Genomic DNA, 21626 nt, shown 5'->3' with positions numbered 1-21626 from the left:
CCGTGCTAATCGCTCTAGCCTTCGACGCCTCACCACCATGTACATTCCTGGCATTGTGGGACTCCTAATGCTGCTGATGATGATGGTCCTTATGTGTGATTGGTCAGGCCAGTACCTGTTGGTGATAGGACAACGGTTTTTTGAATGTTTTTTTTGCATGGCTTTCATGGTTACCACCTGCTTTGACTTGTCCTTATTTTGCGCGGTGCAAATAGCGATTTTTGGGTTTTTCGCTAATAGCGATTTTTCTTGAATACCGATTGCGATTATATTGCGAATTCGCTATTATTTTCGCAGAATCCGTGGTGTGTCGCTATTTCCGATTCGCTAATGCTCACCTGCCGGGATTCTGCGAATATATTAGCGAATTCACAAATATGTGTTTGCGAATTCGCTATTTTGATGTTGAATGCCGATTACGGAAATTGCGCCCGCATTTGCATTTTCGCAGCGATTGCGGGTGCAATTTTACTTCATGAATCAGGCTGATAGTTACCAGGATTAACCTCAGGTTTAAATGATTGAAGCCCTTACTGGACCTAACAAGAATAATGAGACTGTTACTTGGCGTTGTCTACTATCCCCCCTACTAATAATCAATTTTCTCGCAACTATTCAATAAATCAGTTAATTTATGCATTGAAAGTTGAAAGTTCTGTCAAGGACAGCAGCACAGGATCACTAGAAAAAAGAGGAATATGGGTTTTTTAATTCAATAACGAGTTGTTTTGAAATTATATTCCCCCTAGTGTTCAACAATATAATTAAAAAAAATAAGCTAAATAACAACATGGCTAAAAAAGTCCTGGCAGATGCTTGATTGTATTTGAAACCATAAATTGCACTCACCAAAAAGAAAAATAGCCCACTCATGCACTTGTTCCTGAATAGAGGTACTAAATATAATACTAATATCAGCAGCTGATAAGGCTATTATCAATGCCCAGTGTATGTTTTGCACTTGCTGAAGGGGTAAAGGTTTCGAAACATCACATGATTAGGTACTTGCATATAGTTTGCACAAATCATGTGCAGCCTCATTGCCAGGACAACTGTTCCAATTAGCTGTTTATAGGCAGCCTGGGCTTCAGATATGTTGTCTTCTGAGTCAACCCAGCCTTACAATGTACAAGTAAATACAGCACCATTTCCTTTAAGGAATATGGCTGCGTTTAAAAAAAATGAATATATAAAAGTTCTCTTTATTAAACTACGATCAGACATGGTGGTCTGCTGTCCCTAGCAGGTTCACCATAAATGTGATTGCCATAAATCGGAATTACTCATAATTTATGACCTACCTCTTTAATGTTAATACAATGGGTCGGTTTGCAACACACTCAGGGCCCCATCTACAAGAAAATGATGCAGCTTGGCACCACAAGCCATTCACCTGCGCTGTGCTGCAAAGCACACGGATGAGTCATATTACCAGCAATAGGATGCATCTCTGTGCTTTCCCTGCGCTGGCGCACAATTGGCTGCCATGCACCAGTGCAGGCACCCTTGCATCATTTTGCAAGGGTGCCTGCTCTGCGGGGATGTTTTTTTTTGTGTGCAGGAAGGGACAGCTTCTTGCACAAAACAATCATTAATGGCATTTTCCTCCTATGCTTGCTGCAGGAAAACATAAGGAGAAATAAAAAGTAATTCTCCTTGTTGCACCATTCCTACACGACCACTCTGGAGGCATAGGGTTATGACGTATTCCCAGTTTTCAAAAATGTAGTAAATCTGGAAATGCAACAAGTTTTATGGATGTTGCGTGGGAACATGGAATGCCCCTTTCATGCAGAGTAATGTGTGAAAGGGGCCCACATATTTACAAGGCCATAAAAAAGTCACTCAGGGTGACTTTAGGTGGCCGTGTAAATATGCGCAAGCCCATTGCAGTGCCGGTGCGTCAAAAAAAGTGATGCACCTAGGGCACAATGGGCTTTTAAATAAGTCTCTCAGATTCAGAATTTTAAGTACCGACCTATTAGTAGAACCGTTTTTGCACCCACTTTTCAGTATATCAGACCCTTAGTTATTTCCTTGAGTAGAAGATGAACCCATAGTTTGGGCTCCACACGTTACATATCCGCCAGGACAAAGTCTTGACCTTGGACTTTATTCTGCTTCTGGCTCATAATTGCTTGCTAGACTTCCAGGGTCAGAACTATCGTGTTCACCCTTTTTCCCTTGTGATGATGACACATTTGTGGCAGGCGGCAGCACTTGATTGCCATTCCTCCCTGCCTTCTACATAGAGTTGTTTGAAGTGACAAGTTCATTCGTGTGCTCCGATGCAAAGCTTTTCTTTATTTTCCTTCCCACTAGTCCATGAAATTCAAGCTGGCAAGATGTGTTTTTATCATTAATAGCCTGCTTTAGTTTCTTCCACAATCTTTTCTTAGCTGTAGGTTTTTTTTCCTGGCTATCAGTTTATTCTAGTGTTTCCTTAGTTCAACGATGAATATTTCACTGCTGCCACAGGAATACTCTGCCATACGTGCAGATGAAAGCCTGGGCTTCTTTCACCAGCACTCTGCTTTGAACCACTCGTACCTGTTGCTGCTTTCTTTACATTTAGGGCGTCAGAGTTAGTCAAATTAGTAGACACAAACTTGCTCAAAGAGGCTCCGAGCTCTTCCTAAATCCTCCTCCCTTGCTCAGCGTATGCCATTGACGTCATCTACCAAGAACAGGAGTAAGACTTTCATAATTCTCTCGGATCTACTTCACTGCGTTTCTGTTTTTGATTGGAAGATGTCTATGGAGAGATCTTGTGGTCCCGTTTCCCTGTGACATGATGCTGTCAAATCCAACTCAAGAGTAGCCACTGCTGGGTCGTGGTCACTGTCCAAGGACAAAATCACCCACATGTCTAAGATCAGTACCAAAGCTTCGATATTAATCAGGATACGGTTAATTAGGGTGACCCTGTTTCCAGAACCTGAACTTTTTGCTAGCTGGGATGTCGGGGCTAGTGGGGCCATTTAGGAGTTGCTGTTCGACAGCAATGGGGAAAAGCTTTGCTCGCATTCGAGTTTCTACTTCACACACAGTATTAATCCAGGATGCTCCAAGCTGTATCCTAGCTATGAACAACGTTTTTCATCATTTCTTTGGCAGCAGAGGTGTTATGTCACCACATATCAACAAATTGGGCACAGGATCGCTTATGGCACATCTGATTTGCTGACCCGCATCTTCTTTGATAATTAGCATCTCATTAACATTGCGGCCCGGCATAATATAGGGGCATATTACCAACAACTAGCAATAATTATCGCTATGTTGGTTTAGCGGCGATTTTTTTATCGCCGAGCTGCGGCGATTTTTATCGCTTAGGAGCCTTGCTATTATCAAGGTTTATCTCCTAAGCGATAACAATCGGCCGAAATGCATGAATATCGCTGTAAAGTCAGCGATATTCATGCATTACCGAGCAAATGCTCTTAGCCATGTTGTCCACCTCCCATTGGATAACATGGCTAAGAACTGCTCAGGGGCAGATGATAGCTTTTGGAGATATTTGCGCTTAGTGGGAGGAGAGGGAATCATCGATGGCAAGGTAGAAATTGCTAATGGAGGCAAGGTAGTAGGGGCACAAAGGGATAATTCAAGCTTCAATCCATCCAATGCACCTATGAACAGATATTATGAAAAGCTCTCTATAGCTTTAGGACACCTAATTTGCTTGTCATCACTTTTGCAACTGGAATAATACTGCCTTCTCAAAATTTGGTGTGTCAAAATTATTTATGCATATTTGTGGCGACCTATAGTGGTCTTAGTCACAGCAGAGGTGAGGGAATGTTGTGATACTCAGAGGTCCCCTGGAAAGGCATCAGTGATTAACCCAGAATTAGATTTAGGTGGTACAGGACAGTACCACAGATGGTCTTTGCCTCTTTGTGTTGTGCGGACAGATAAGTCACTAGGGCCTTTGGGCACAGTGGTCATTAGCTTGTCAAATATGCTTACTGATATTGTCAGGGCGATTGTTTTTTAGCTTAGCTTGCGTATTGTCTTCATTCTTTACACATGATATCACAGATTTAGAGATTGACCATTAAAATAGAGACCCAAAGACACAACATAACAATGTCCACCCCCTCATATCTTGCTAGTACTTTAATAATGTCTATGTATACCAGCATAATTAAAATCTAAAGCTGATAGCCCCACTCTAATAATAATAATAACAAAATAATAATAATAATAATAATAATAATAATAATAATAATAATAATAATAATAATAATAACAATAACAATAATAATATTTTATTTAACATTTACTATCGAATTTTAAAATGTCTAATATCGTAGCACCACCACATTTTTTACCTGTTGCTGGTGAACCTAAATTGGAATGAGATTTATGGAATCCTATGTTTTAAACATACGTGGAAGTGTTAGAAGAAGATGGTTGCTCTGCTAAAAGGAAGCTTGATTTATTACGACATTGTTTAGGCAGACAAGGAATTAAGGAATTTGGAAACGTACCCACAATTGAAGGATCTGAAGATACAGATGTATTAGAGACTGCTGTTAAACAATTAAGCACAAGGTGGGGAAAAAAAATTAATTCAATGATCTAGAGGTTTACATTTTATTCACAAGATCAAAAAGAAGACAAATCTATTGAAAACTACGTATATGCATTACGTGCCATAGCTGGCTCGTGTGCTTTCGATACCATTAACTATGAACAAGTACTTAGAGACCAGATTATGAGGAAAACTAAAAGCAAGAAAATACAAGAGAGATTGTGGTTGGGCACAGAATCTTCTTTAAGTGCAGTGGTCAATATTGCTAAAGGCATTGAACAATCAGAGAAGTTTGTCAGTGAGATCAGAGGTCAAGCTCAAAATGTATCTGTCAAAATTCAAGATTCTGTATCTGAAGTATCACTTGTTAAGAGTCAATCTTTTTCAAAGAAAACTTCAGTTCTGGTAAGAAGGAATTTGAAGCCAGAGATCATAGATTTGGTAAGAAGGAATTTGTCGCCAGAGATAACAGATTTAGTAGCAAACGTTTGTAGGTGTGGCAATTTTGATCACGTGGAAATTTCAAAGGATGTCCAGCGTTGAACAAAATATGTGTAAAATATCAAAGAACAGGACATTTTGGGAAGATGTGTAGATCAGATCCTCCCAGAAAGTGAACTATGTTACGTCTGAAGAAGAAAATATGTCGGAACAATTTAGTGAATTTAATTGTATCTCATGTGTTTGTAGTGACAATGGCAAAGGTTTCCCGTCATGTGTTGTATCTATTGATGGGAAAGAAGTACAAATGATGGTGGATTCTTGTGCGTGGTACTCTATAATTGGGAAAGATGTCTTTGGAAATTTGTGGGGAACCAGGGAATTACTACCCTCGGATATCAGACCTGGTGGTTATTCAGGACACAAAATTGATTTAGAAGGATTTATGTGGCCGGATTTGTATTTTGAAGGGAGAAGAACTAGAGGTAAAGTGTACGTAGTAACAAAAGGGGCGTCAATACTTGATTGGCCTCATCAGAAAGAGATGGACATGAAACTTGACCCTAATGCTTCTCCATCTGTGTGTATTGTTTCTGCAAACAATGAAGAATTTGTGTCTAGCATGAAAAAAATGTATCCTAGAGTATTTGATGAGGAGCTCGGGAAGTATGTAGATTTTAAACATAAAAAAACTGAAGGAAACTGCAGTTCCTGTAAGACACAGGGTACAACATGTACCATTAGCATATCATAGCAAACTAAAAGAAATGCTAGCAGGACTAGTCTCAAGTAAGGTTATTGAGCCTATAGAATACTCACCTTGGGTTTCTCTGGTGGTTCTATCCCTTAAAACTAATGGGGATCTTCGGTTGTGTGTTGACCTCCGCAGCCTTAATAAGGAAATTTGGACAGACAGACATCCTTTACCTAATATACACAAATTAATTTCTACGCTTTCTGGGGCCAGTGTTTTTCCCACATTAGAGCTGGCTGTTGCCCATCACCAAATTATGTTAGATGATGATTCAAAATACCTGACTACATTTATAACACCTGAGGGTATGTACCAATTTTTAAGGATGCCATTTGGTTTGGCAAGTGCTGCATCTGTTTTCCAAAGGAGGTACTAGAGGGTTGTTCGGGAGCAATTGCCTTCCAGGATGAAATATTAATTTTTGGAAAAGACTGTGAGGAACATGACAGTAATTTGAAAGCAGTTTTAGAGAATATACAGAAGAAGGGGATGACTCTCACATACTCTAAATGTAAATTTAGACAAAATTAAGTTGAATATTTAGGACATGAAATATCTAGTGAGGGTATCAAACCATAGTTCAATCATGTTGCTAGTATTTCGGAAGCACCTGCACCAAGTAACAAAGAGCAATTGTATTAATTTCTGGGTCTTACTGAATACTATAGTAAGTTTGTTCAAAACTATGCTTCAAAAGTATTTGACCTTAGATTGTTGTTTAAAAAAATGCAAAATTTGAGTGGGGCAAGAACCAACAATTAGCTTTTGAAGCATTAAAGAAAGAAATTAGCTCTGCGCCATTTTTAAAACCATTTACCATTAGAAAAGAATGTATTGTGGCTGTATACGCTAGTGGTACAGGTTTAGGTGCAGTATTCATGCAAAAGAATGTTGGAATTGAACATATAGTATTATATGCATCTAGGTCATTACGTTGTGCAGAATGCAGTTATTCCACTATTGAGAGGGAATTATTAGTTTGTACTTGGGCTGCTCAGCATTTTCGACAATTTTTTGGGGCACTAAATTTCAGTTGAGAACATATCGCAAACCTCTAATTAATATGTTAGCTGCAGAGGTGGAAGAACATTAACAGCATCTTTAGCAAGGTTAGCAGCTAAAATGCAAGAATTTCAATGTAGTGTTGAATACATTCCTGGCCGTTTGAATGTGCTTGCGGATTGTATGTCTCGATTACCACTACCCTATGTTCCGGATTCTGACAAAATTATAGAAGAATGCGTAGATGTAGCTTATACCATGGAGGATATCAATTATGGCGTAGCTGCAGATTCTGAAGTTACTTCAGAAGAGGAATGGAGAAAAGCCATGATTAATGATGATGTTTTGATTAAAGTTGCTGAATATTTACGTGAGGGTTGGCCTCAAGAAAGGAAATTGATTGGAGAGTTAAGTTCATTTTTTTAAATTAAAGATGAACTTATGTGTTTGCAAGACATTATTACTAGAGGTGATACAATTGTTCCTCCATATGGAATTAGAGAGAAATTGATTATTATTGCCCATGATAGACATTTGGGTATGTCATGCACCAAGAGGAGTTTGAGAGAATTTATTGGTGCCCCAGCATAGATAGTACGGGGGACAGATGGGTTAGAGAATTTGGACCTTGTTCAAGAAGTGACAAATCTGTCAAGCCTTTATCTGTTGATATAACTCCTATTGAGTATTCTGAAGGGCCATGGAGGAAATTAGGGTTTGATATTGTTGGTCCTTTGTGTCTTCCTTCCTCTAAAGAAGAATTTGCTTTGGTCCTAATAGATTATTTTGGTAAATGACCAGAAGATATAGTTGTTGACAGAATTACTTCTACTCAGGTCATAGATTTTCTTGACAATGTTTTTTGTCTCAAAGGCTTACCTACTGAACTCATTTCTGATAATGGTACGCAGTTTACTAGCAAGGAAATGGAATTGTTTTTGGAGAAATATGGCATAGTGCATAAAAGAGTTTCCAATTATAAACCCCAGGCAAATGGGCAAGTTGAGCGCTTTAACATGGTTATTAAAGAATCTATCCAGTTAGCTGTTAAGAGTAACATTGAGTGGAGGAAAGCTTTACGTGCTACTTTACTTACTTACCGTACACCTCCTAATTCAGTAACTGGATGTTCTCCTTTTGAGATGCTAAGAGGTAGGAAACCTGGATCGAAACGTATGCCTTGGTGGTTAAAGACTAATAATTTGTATAATCCTGTTCTGGATTTTTCACAAGTTAGGGAACGTGTAAAAAAATACCAAGAAACAATGAGCAAATATGGGTATAAGCATCAATTGTCAAATCAGAAAATTCGAGTTGGTGATTTAGTATGTGCGAAGCTTGGAGGGTGGATTAATAGAAGATGGTCCAGATGGTATGATCCTATGAAAGTCATTGAGGTATTTAGTAAATCTGTCAGAGTTGAAGATGGGAAAATCTGGCATTTTAGACTAGTATCTAGGTACAGATCCAGTCATGTAGAGAAAAAGCCTCAGTTGATTAGGAAATCGTTGGGTATGTTGAAGATAAAGATTTTCAGAATTTTTTGAATAATTTTTGCGATGTTGAGTCCACTTTGAATGTCCCTAACAATATCAACATTGAACATAACACGGTTCCAGTGGTAGAGCATAGTGGAGTTCCTTTGGAATGTACTCAGGTTGTCGACAAACAAGTAATTGAACCTAGAAGAAGTTGTCATATTAGAAATGTACCTGTCAAAATGAAGGATTTCGTGAGATTTTGATTTGTTATTACTGTATTTGTTTGCAATATTATGTATATCGTTTTTTTTTGTTTTTTGTTTTTCTGAAGGGGGAAGGTGTGTTGTACTCATTATTAATTTATTTGGAATGTGCTTAGCATTCTTTCCTGCATTTTTCCTTCTGCGTTCTTTGTATCGGGTTCCAGGAAGGGCAGTTGGGAGACCACTGTCAGCCAGAACCTTGTTTTTAGAGGTTGTTTAAGCTATTCCTTAACTATGAATTAATATTCTTTATTACCCCCTTCATTTGCTAGGTGATATTTACATCACAACCCAAACTGTCTAGATAGAGACACCATTCCTCTGTTTCCAGTGTTAACTTATCCATAACCTGCTGATTTAAAAGGAGAATACGGTCCAACGTCAATCTGGGAATTGTCTGAGACTTCTCTACTTGTAATATCATGGAAACTGCTGCGTTATCTGAAAGGTGGGCAAGGATATGTTCCACTTTTTCAACTTTTTTCTTAAACCTTTGTCAACCAGAAAAAAGTTTATTCTAGAGGCATGGACGTATTTCCTGTTCATGTGGGTAAACTTTCCTTTATTTCCTTGGCTTTTCTGGATATCCACCAACCCCTAGTCCTCTATATATCTTCTCAACCACATCCCCATTTTAGGCTCACTGGAAATTTTGCCAGGAGGAAACCTAACTTCTTTAAGATTATTGGCAGGTTTAAGTCCACTACCACAACTATAGGAGCTGGGGTTTCTAGAAGTTGACTATATAGAGCCTGAAGTGGTGCAGGGTCATTGAGATTTGAACCACGGAAGCCTGATAAGTATACATTTTACCTAGCATTTTCACCTTAACTATAACCCATCTTCCATTTGGGTCTGTGATGGCCTCCACTATTAATGCCTTCACCGTTTTTTTAAATAGAATGGCCACTCCTTTAAGACAACAGGTCTGATCAGCACAGACTACCCATTTTTGGTTTTTCATAATCTTATCCCTTTCAGCTCTCAGTAAATGTGTTTCTTGGATAATTATGATTTACTATTCACTAATTTTATATATACCAGAAATTTTTGTCTTGTTGTTTAACTCTAAGGCTCTTTACGTTTCATGATATTATATTAATTATTGTGTAATTAGCTGTACTCCTTCTTCTCAATCAGTACATGCTTTTTCCTGACTTTCTTACATTGTATCCTAAGATCCAGTTCTTCCTGACAATTTTCACATCGGACCAGATTGTGTTTCTTTTTTTGCCCATATGCTCCCACACATAGTGAAAAAATTGTGATACATTTCGGTGAGACCCCCCTTCTCCCTTCCATCCCGCCTTCGAGAACCATCCATGTTTTCTTTTGGCAAATCATAGATTGCTCTTTTCGAGAACCTTTCTCTCTAGGCATCTATACATCTGTTTTCCCCCATATTTCCTTTTCTACTTCTGCTGGATACTAATTTGATCTATGAGGTTAGCCTCTTCTTTGGGCTCCCTTATATTATACATACGGTTTCTCCACATGATTTTTAGGAGGGCCAGAAAACGCATCTGGGTTGTTGCCCCCAAGGCCCTGGGTTCTTGTATATATTGGCCCAATTCCCATTGCCTATCCTGTGTTGCTCTTGATATATCTGAGTGGATTTGAAAAGTACATTCCACTTTGTTGAATGTGCCAGCTTTCAGGGTTTCCCTCAAGCTTTTTTCTTTCAGGACGTGTTAAAATTAACTCAAATTCTCTGTGTATTTTTCTTAATTTCTCTTTTTTATAAGGGTCTCAATGTTTCCTCTGTATGTCTTCATCTAAACCTGTGTCATCTAACCCAGAGATAAATTATTTCAGAAGCTTCATCACTAAGCTCTTAATGTTTTCCCCTTCCACTTCTCTGGAACATTCAAAATTCTAAGATTGTTCCTTCATGTATTACTTTCTAAAGACTCAATTTTATCCCTTAGGTATTTCTCGTTGGTCTTTAGGATCTGAATTTCTCCCTAACTGGCTACTACTTCTCTCCCAAGCTTGTCTAGGGAGGTTTCTTCCTCCAATACTCGATCCATTAATGTGTTCACTTTTGCTTCAAGTGCTTCACACTTTCCCTTGTATTTTCTCTTGATTCTTCCCAGATTCAGCAAAGTTTGCCCTCATCTCTAAGATCAATGTTTCCATCAATTTCCCCATTTCTTCTAACTCTATTTCGTTTTATGATTGCAAATGGAGTTGTTGGGCCTCTTCATTCAATTTTCTCTGTGGAATATCCGGCTGCAGTGGAATTTGTACCTCTGGTCCTTCCATGACTAGCATTTGAAATCTCTTTCTAGTCACCACCCCTTCTACTGCAGAAACTTTATAGTTTCTCTACATGTCTGTGCCTTTACTAGTCCTATTAATATAGTCTTCTTGTAACCCTCCAGTGGAATTGCCATTAAAATCTTGCTTGGCTTGCACTTTAAAAAAGGAGCGTAGGGAAGGTGTAATTTTGTATTTTTGCTCCTGTTTGTTTGCCTAGTACAGATGTAGATGATATTGGAGGTATAGGGGGTATTTCCCCATTCTGTTTTAGTCTCTGATTGCCTAATTGGGTGTTGAATAAGGGTATAACAACAGGACTTTTATGTGTGGTTACTACTACAGTGCTATTCACTGCAAAATTCCTATTTTTCAGGCAACAGCTCATCCCCCGTTTTCTGATACAGTCCCTATCTACCTCTATTGGGGAAGTATATTTCTTGCCCTTTGTATCTTTGGGGCATCTGACAGTGTTATGTGGGGCTGTAGGGGCATCAGCGTTTCTCTTACCCCCTCCCCTATCGCCTACCGGAGTGATACACGCCCTCAATCCTCGCACCTCCTCAATGTTCAGACCAGTCGCAGAGCTGCCAGGGTCCAATTCCCAGCTTCCAAGGCCTCCTGGAGGCCCCCAAATGGAGACATGGGCGACTGCTCTTCGGCAACACCACAGCTCTGTGGCCACCTCCGCCCACAAGCACACACCATGCTCGTTTAGCTGTGCAGGGTTCTCACAACGCCAAAGGCACAGATTAGCCTGACACTATCTCGCATGGGGACCTAGTTGCTTCTCGGTCCAGACAACTTCGTCAGATAAGTTCATAAGATTGCTAATATTTGAATGATATATATCTTAGGGGAAGCATGCATACTAGTGTGTGATTCTGCCTAGAGAGATTTGGTACTACTGACTGGAACTCTGAGCCAGCCACCGTGTTCTTCTGAAGAGTATATGAATGGTATACAGTCATGTTTCCCTTCCATTAGCGCCCAATTACATGTAACTGGTATCCTGTTTAAAAATATATATATATATTTGGCGTAGTTCTACACCTCCCACCAATACAGTGTCCTGTCCCTTGACATTTGTGAGGTCCTGCACCTGCCACATGACCTGGAGGGGCGTACCAAGCAGGTTCTCATTGTACCGATCGAGAATGACAGTCCATGTAAGGGGTTTAGTGCAAAGAATGGTGGTGGCAATGTGAACTATTTGCGACTCCATAGCTATGACCAGACACTTATCTGTGTAACGTTAGTGGAGCCTACTGGCCCATTCGTGTAAGGTTCTGTTGCTATGTGCTAACCCATATTGTAGCAATAACATCACAAGTGTACTGTGTGTGGTGTTTGTTTGTCTGCTAAGATGGCACATTGTGTGTACGTGTAAGACAGCATGGTACATACATTGGGTGCATGTATAAGCCAGAGAAATGGTGACCTGTGGGATCCATTTTGGATGCACCTGGCATGACAGTGTGTAAAAGATAAAAGTTGTTTATCTAGACAGTGGTAGTGTATTGCTGATATTTTGATGCCGAGGAAGGAGACATAGGCATTGGGGAGAGAGGTGACAAGGTTCCTATAGTAATTCAATTAGGCCTTTTGCTGAGGCGGTTTGCTGATTGGTCTTCCTGTAGCATTGGCATCTCTTCATTGGCACCCAAACAAACAAGTAATAGACCCTTGACCAAGCACCTTATTCAACGTTTAATTTCATGATGCCCTGCTGGCCAACCAGGGGCATGAGATTTGCTGCCCAATGGGTTTTTTTCGTGCATCAGGCTTCTCGCTCTGGAATTCACTGCTTCTGAACTTGCACACTGAAAATTATTTTCCATAAATCAGGAAATACTTGAAGACCTTTCTCTTCTAACAGTTGTTGGGCCTGCATCTCAGTTTAACATCTAAGCTCAAAAGACTTTCTAATTTTCACACTAATGACCTTATCAGCTGACTATTCTATTTCCCCCCCATGTGGCTTAATTTTCTTGAGTTCACTCCGCAGTGTTAATTTGAGCTGGTGGTTGAAGGGTGAGGTCCACCGGCACTTATTTTTCTTCACAAGACTTTGACCTAGAGTGAGAGAAAGAAAAACAAGAAGGCGGGAATGAAGTAGAAAGAGGGGAAAACCGTGACTAAGAAACAAAGCAGGTATAACTGGAAAGAGTGAGATAAAGGTCAGCTAGTAGCCGGTGGTAGATGAAAGAGGCATGAAGTGGAATCAATACTACAGCCTTTGGTAGTCGGAACCCCGCATTCGGTAAATTCAGTCGTAGGCTTCTCAGCCAAACTTTGGGCCTCGGCACTTATTCTTATCAAAATTAAGTTCTGTCACTCTGTTGCAGACACTAAGCTGCACTGGCACCATGCAGAAAATGTTAAAATAAAAACAAGGTAAATGAATATATTTCACTCCATACTAGGGGATGGAGAATCTCTCTTGTTTACAGTCTAATTATATTTATTTTACACTATATTACAGGTCTAGATGACAATTATCGGGGTTGGCCTAAATACTGGACGTGTTTCTATAGTAATTAAGTATTTTTTCCTGAAAAATGGGTGTTAGTATTGACTAATCGATACACATTTAATTAACATCGCAATTGTGAACGGAAACAGTCTGAGGAATTGTACCTTCTATTTCTAGCAAGCAATTGCCAAATTTGGGAGGGCACAACTGTCACTAGGCTAGCTGGCATCAGCGCTATGAAATCAACAGCATTAAATATCACAAGTTTCCCAGGGCGTGCCACTGACCGGAATGCCCACAACAGATCCGGTCAAATTGCAGTGATGTAGTCATAGTGACGCCATCCTAAATGCGGAGTTTCACAACGTAGATGAACCAGCATGGGAAAGCTGTCCTATGAATGGTATTGGAGGGAAAAACAAACGAACGGATCTCTGCATGTTTGTTTCTCATCACAATTATGTTATTGGCTCGTTCTCTAGCTTAATTCCCGAAATTTCAGGACAAATGTTGCAGTGGGAATTATCAGTTGGCATTAGGCTGTATTACAGTAAAAAGAGACTGACTGAAAGGAAAACAGTTGTGAGAATGTAAGGAAAACAGTTGTGAGAATGTTCATTTAACGACATTAACTGCATATTTGCAGGAAACGATAAAACTGGAGAGGTAACATACAAAATAAAAGAGAGAGGGAGATATTGAGGTAAAGAGAAAGCGCCAATTTGAAAGGAAGACCAATTAATATAGTTTCTGAGACCGAAAGTCATATTGGACAGCAAAACAAAACGTGACAAGTCAAGGGAAAGAGAGGGAAAAAAAGAAAGGAAAGGAAGGGCGAGTAAAATAAGGAGATGAAGAGACTAGTAGACATAAAGAGTTTGTGAGAACCAGAGAAATGAGTGATGCAGACAATGAAAGAATGGGAAAGGGAAAAAAGAATTGAGGGAAATAACTACATAATAAAAAAGCTAAAGTGAATTATTCAAGGGAAGAAAGAATTAATAAACTGAAATGAGAATCTGGCAAAAAAAGAGCAAATGATCTGTTTCAGTTCTTTGACTAAAAATAAGGTTTACAGTTTTTGAAATGGTAAAAAGACTTCCAGTGTATGGATGTGATTGGTTACTGAATGCCCTTTCAAACTGGGAAGGATGGATTTCTTTGAAAGGTGTCCTCTTTGTACTTGGGTTCTCCAAATTGTAGCGTTTTTGCATACAAGTGAGGATAAAGCACTGGTTGCTTGCCAATTATGTGCAGTTTAAGCAGCAGAATGTCATAAGAAGTGAACCCCATTACACAAAATAAAGTGCACCTCTCTATGCATGTGCATGCACATGTGGGAGCCAAATCCCAATTTTTTACTGCACCCCAATATTTTAATTGCTCCGCAATGTGCCTTTGGCAACTCGGATCATGCACCCTTGATCTTGCGACTGAAGTCACCACTCAGCTCCATGTTAAGAAGACACTCACACTGGTATGTTTCCTTGTAATTTATTTCTTGGATTGTAGAGCCACAAAGTCCGGCTGCCAGCTTGTCAGTTCTCTCTCACTACTAGCCGTCCCCCACGAGACGCTTCCAAGGAGATAGAACTGTAATCCTGAACAGTTCTAAGAATAACCATAACACATCCCCCTTTCTGAAAAGAAAAGAAAGAATAGAGAAGAACCAAAAGAAAATGAGAAAATAGAAGAGCAAGAGAATGCACAGGGAGAACATAATGAAGAAAGGCACAATAATCAAAACAGAATCAGAACATTCTAAAAACTGGAAAACAATACAGAGAATCAATAAATCTCATAGTCAACATAACGCTTGGGCATACAGCAAGACCTTTGAGAGACACCTCGCGAATGAAAGCTCAGAGGTAGAACATCGTTGGGCAATGAGCATGAAGGAAATGAAGACTTGTCACCCCAAAATCTCACCAGGCGAGACATGTTCCATTTGCTTCCATTGTGAATAGTGACAACATTCTTGTACACAGAAGTAATAACGAAAGGGCCCATAAACTTAGTAACACCCTTCATATACCACAGTGGTTTTTTAACAAGCACCCAATAACCCACATTCCATGTTGAGACTTTGGTTGAATTTTTTAAAGTCAATCCTCTCCTTATACCTCTCTTGATAAGACTTCACTCTAGCACCCACCTCCTCCTTATCTAGGACTAGGCCTTCTAGAGGAACCATCCTGGATTGAGCTTAGACTATGCAACTCTCCCTCTCAATATCTGAAAGGGAGATTTTTGTAACACTACATTGAGAGCAGTGCGATGTGCCCACCAGGTATCCCTGAGAAGACTCTTAGGAGGAATCTTCCTTTCAATTGCTCTCTGCACACACCCCTTCACCACTCTGTTCATGCGCTCTGCAAGTCCATTGGCTTGTGGTGCATATAGCGCAGTTGTCTGATGAGTGATACCATAGTCACTCAGAAAATCCTGCATCTCCTGTGAGATGAATTGCACCCCATTAACAGAAATAAAAAATCTAGGAATGCCCTAGCACACAAACTCATCTTTAAGGATATCCATAACCATCTTGGTGTTAATAGAACTCACACATCTGGTGGACACCCACTTGGAAGAGTAATACACTAGGAAAATTACAAACCGCTCTGAAGGACCTAAAAGTTCAAAGGGCCCCATGAGGTCTAAACCAAGCTTAATCCAAGGCTCTCGTGGGACTTCCACTGGTGACAAAGGGGCAGCGTTGGTGACCTGGGATTTATTGCTGGAAGAACACTGATAATATTCCTTGACAATATGTTCAACATGACTATCCATCTTAGGCCACCAATATCTCTCACGGAGATGGGACTTCGTGAGATTCCTCCCCATGTGCCCCTCAAGAGCAAGATTTACTAATTTAGGTCCTAATGCATCAGGGGGTATCACTCTCTCATCACGCATAAGTTGTCCTTGGCAAACAGTGAGGTCATTTCTGATAGACCAGAAGGGCAATAAATCAGAATCAAATTTCTTGCTATCAGGCCACCCCTTTACCACAAAATCCATCATAATAGGAAGCAGCACATCTTCCAGGACAGCTTGATTCCATTTCAGTTCTTGAATGGCAGGTTCTTTGACCCAGCTAATGCAAACAGAATCACAGTCCAAAGTGTCATTAGAATAGTAATAGGGAGTCTTGATAAGCAATCCGCTGCTTTATTGGCAGAACCTGGAAGATATTGTAGTTGAAAATTGTAATCTTCCAACCCCTCACTCCAACGCTTCAGTCAGGGGGTGAGTCTTTCGCTCTCCACACAAGAGAAAATTTTAACTAAAGGGCGATGATCAGATCTAACAGAAAAAGGAATGCCCCAAAGATAAAACTTAAAATGTTTAATTGCCCAGACAATAGCCAAAGCTTCTCTCTCAATGCATGAATAATGATGTTCTGGTTTCTTTAATGCTCTTGAGGCAATCACGACCACTTTTTCCTCATCTCTATTGATTTGAGAAAGCACTGCCCCAAGTCCATACAAACTGGCATCTCATCAGTAGTAAGACATTTTTTCTTTTTTAACCCCTCCCATGCTCATGACGGAGCCGCTCCGTCATGAGCATCGGCTGAGCTGTGCTCATGACAGAGCGGTTCCGTCATGGCCCTGCCGCCGCGCCTGCGCAGTGAAGGACTGGGTTATTTAAGACCCAGCGGTGCCAGGGGACAACACCTGAAACCTTCGTGGGTAACCTGTTCTGGCGTACAAATGACAGAGACACGGGACACTTCCTTCGGCGTCAAAGATTCAAGGTTTATTTACTGCAGGGAACACAGAAGTCACGTGAAGTACACAGCATGTAAGTTCGCGGGATCTGATTCAAATTGCTACTGTGGATCGCTCCTTTTATACAGTTTTCTCTCATAGGTTAACATGGTACACAAAGGTTTACAACTTGGTTCCCATCATTATCCCCAAGAGGGGTCGCTTTGATGCATTCAAGGTCCGGAACATAAGTGCAGAAACATTCGGTGGTTCCCAACTGTAAAAACCCATCTTCCCACCATTAGTACATTCCAATCGGCAGTAAACAGATCGAAGAAGGAACAAGGACAGGTGCAAAGGAAGGCAGAAACAGTGGGGAGATCAGAAAGGGTGTAAAAGGGGTGGTATCGGGAAACACGAGCTGCAGGCATCAAAGGGACGTGCCTAATGAGATGCACGGCTGAGACAATAGACCGGCACGGCAAGATGTGCCTCGAGCGGGGACATCTGCCTTACAGTATCATCCCCCTCATCATAAAGACACTCTCAAAGGAAACGTGTCTTCCGCAAGAGTCTTGGGAATCCCAGGGTCGCGAAGCGGACAGCGTCCGTTCGCTGGCTACTTGAGGGCAAGAGACAAAATGGATGCCGTATCTAAGATGGAACCCGAGGGTACAGATAGAAACCCACGAAACAAACGAACGGTTTAGGTTAGCACAGCGAAACTGAGCACACCCACTAAACTCGTCATTTGCGGTTCATAGATACCAGACTCGACCATATTCGTGCGAGTCGAAAACACCACTTACGATCGTCACGGAACCTCAGACGCTCCTTTTGCCCTCATGTAGGCAAGCACTAGTCAGAATCATACTCGATATTCATCAGACCATCTAGATGTTGCTGCAACATAACTCTGTCCAACTGAGCTCCTTTGGTAACAGGCGGCTGTCTTATACACGTCGTAGCACAGAGGCCACATAAGGCAGGACCACACTGCACACAAAGGCAACACGTGAACAGAAACGCTACAACAACTCCGATGATCATCAGAATCTTCCAACCCCAAGTCGACATAAGGCCCCAAAACCACCCAAGTAACGTCCAATCCCCTACGTCCACGTGTATGGACTCAGAGATCTTATGCAACTTTGAGATGGCTTGATAGACAGTCGGAGCGTTGTCTGGAATGAAAATACAGCAGCTCGAATGGATCACCTTACATACTCCACCTCGATCTGCTAAGACCACGTCTAAAACCATACTGTTTTGTAACGTCATAAGCCTATCCGCCTGAAGTTCTGTGGTGATATTACCAAGGGCACTGGTAGTGATATTAGCTGTCGATTCCACCACTCGAGTCAACTGTCTCAGGTTCCTACTATTGACCATAGGTCCCCAAAACGGGAGGAAACCCTTAAAAAAGTCTCCTGCCTCTTGACCGGCAGTGTCCTCTTCGCTAATCACGCCTCTCACAACTCTAGTCTTGTGATAGTCTGCATCAACAGTGAACGTCGGAGGCAACAGATTTGCGATATAACATGAGCCCACAAAATTGGAGGGCAACCATGTATACGCACGATCATGGCAGACAAAGTATGTACCCTTGGCAGCCAGAAACACAGGGGAAGAGAGCATCGGCGGGATATAAGTCTCGGAGCAAGCACTCTCTCCAAGACGAGCTCTCGATCTTCGGCCACGACCCAGTAAACAGAAATTACCAAGGTGGGGTACGACCCATATCGGAGGCGAGCTTCTAAGCTGTTTTTCATCAGTGAGCGCACTATACTCGACCTTACTCAGGACCCTATAGGCTTGTACCTCTTCCTCTGGGATGAGCGACGGTTCATAGATATCCCTATCTAAATCATCTATCGCTATAGTCAAAGGCTTTTGGTACGAACCAGGACCAGAGTGGGAAGGATGTGGCTCTCGATTGGGGTAAGAATCTAGTGCACTTCGAAACATTGTTTGAAATGCTCGAGCTGAACCCTGGGAACTATAAGGAAGGACCAGAAATGGAATTCCCTTATCCGTGGTATGTGGCATTAACCCACAGACCCAACAATTAGTAGTGTTAACCACTAACTGATGCTGATGAAGGAGCTGAATAAAGGAATTATTTCTGAATTCCGCACGTCTAGCCTGTTCGTGTTCGGGTAAGATATGGAAAGAATGAGGGGATGCAGTGGAGGTAGATTTAGGTTCAGAAGTAGGAGTAGGTATGGCAGAGGGTAGGAAGTACAGTATCATGTAATACACCCCACCCGCCAATAACGAAGAAAGAACCAGAAACAGAAGGAACACTTGAAACATAAAACATTTGGTACGAGTTATCTGCTGTAGTTTGAATCTTTGCACCTGAGCTTCTTCCAAATCCATCAGCTTCGAAAACGCCATCCCCTAAAACCGTCCGCAACGTTTCTTGAAGCACTTCGTTCTGTGTAGCAGTAGTCAATCCCTAGGAGTTCCCAGGAACCGACGGTCTTTGACCTAGTGTCAAGACCTACTAACCAGAAGGAAGTACACGCGCGGCCCTACGGTACACCTGGATGCAAAAATAATCACAGTTATACGGGTGTTTTAGACTGATCGTGGCAAATGGGATAATGTAGATGTCGAGGGACAAAACGAAAATTTATTAGTCTTTGGTGCTGGATCTCAAAAAGTATCGAGTTTTCCCAGGACGTGTCTGTTCATCAAACAATGGATCCGATGAAGGAACAGAGTTCTGTTGATCAGTCGATTGTTCAGATCTTGAGTCTTTTGATGGCAAATGTTCAACAATGTCGTTCTGCTGCACTGAGGATTCTCCAGCAGGTTCAGTGTCACTAAAAGGTACAAAGGTCTGGAATTTCTCTGTTTCAGACGAAGCAATGCCTTTCCTCACCCACGAGTCCGCCGGTAAAGGTATAGGTACCTTTTTCGTATGGGTGGCGTGCACCCAGTTTTTGCGTCCTTCCAAACGGACAGCAGTTCTCGTGGCGAGGAGGACTTGAAAAGGGCCAGTGAAGCGGGGTTCAAGATTCTTCTTGCGAGCGAAGTTTCGAGTAACCACCCAATCTCCTGGTTGGAGCTGGTGGCCTGGACCCTCCGTCTGCGTCGGCAATGCTTCGTAAACCTGTTGGTGAATTAACCTCAGTTTAGCAGTCAGATCATGAAGATAATCAATCAACATTGGGTACTCAAGATCAGAAAACACACTTGGTCTAGGGACCCCCCAAACATTCGCAGGACGGCCGAACACTATTTCATAGGGACTAAGCCCTACTCGGGAGTGTACGGTCGCCCTTGTTGACAACAAAGCTAGGGGCAAAGCGTCAGGCCACGAAAGACCAGTCGTAGCCTGAATCTTCGCTAGTTTGAGTTTAAGGGTGCCATTATACCCTTCAACCAAACCTGCTGATTGGGGATGATTGGCGCTATGGAATTTTTGATTAATTCCAAGGCCCTTACACACACTCTTCATCACACTCCCTACAAACTCACTTCCGTTATCAGACCATACAATTCGGGGCATTCCATACCGAGGAAAGTATTCCTTCAGTAGGATTTTCGCAGTAGACAGGGCAGTATTGTCTTTGAGAGGGTAGGCTTCAATCCGCCGGGAGAATGCGCAAACCACAACTAAAACGTATTTCAGGTTATTGCATCGCTCCATATGGATGAAGTCTAGCTGGATCACTTCAAAGGGATATGAAGGGGGAGCAAAATGGCCAGGAGGTGTGGGGGTCCCCTTACTAGGATTGTACAACATACATATCATGCAATTCTTCACCAATCTCTCGGCACATTTAGTGATACCATCGTTCTTCCACACAGGAGACAACAACTTACAAATACCTTTCGCACTAATATGTGCTAGCCCGTGTGCCATCGTCACAACAGCCAGCACATACGCATCTGGCAACATCCATCTCTTATGCTCCGACAAATCAACCCAACAACCATTCGCATCCAACTTCCCCGTACTCTCTTTCCACTTCGTCTTTTCAGTCTCAGTGGCCTCATTCTGAATCGTTCTCACACTCTCGATGGTATCCTCACACATACTAGTCTCCGTAGGCCACCTAACCGAACTCGTCACATACATTCTAGTGCTAAGGTTCCGGGCAGTCTCCTTAGCAGTCTCATCCGCAAACGCATTACCCCGGCCAACATCATCCGTCACCTTACGATGCGCACTACATTTAACAATCGCTACCTGCTTAGGCAACGTAAGTGCATCCAAAAGATCATTCACAAGCTGTCCATGCTGAATCTTTGTACCATGCGACGTCATAAAACCTCTCTCTCTCCACAACCGTCCAAAACTATGCGTGACGCCAAAAGCGTATTGGCTGTCGGTAAACACATTCACTCGTTTCCATTTCGCCAACACACACGCTCTAGTTAAAGCAATCAGCTCTGCAGCCTGGGCAGAGTTCTGATTCAATCTCGCAGCTTCCACAACAGTATTCAGCGTTACCACAGCATACGCAGTAGTCACATCACCATTTGGCAATTTAAAACATGAACCATCCACATACAAAGTTCCATCAGGATCTTCCAAAGGAGTGTTTTTAAGGTCCACTCAACCTTTTGTTTCCTCCTCAGTCCTCAAGTAACAGTCATGCGCTGCTACTTCATCTGACTCTGCACTAATTGGCAATAAGGTCGCCGGGTTTAGGACATTACAACGTTTTATCTGAATGTGA

This window comes from Lissotriton vulgaris, chromosome 5 (assembly GCF_964263255.1).
Source record: "Lissotriton vulgaris chromosome 5, aLisVul1.2, whole genome shotgun sequence".
NCBI lineage: Eukaryota > Metazoa > Chordata > Amphibia > Caudata > Salamandridae > Lissotriton > Lissotriton vulgaris.
Note: the sequence above shows the minus strand (reverse complement) of the source record.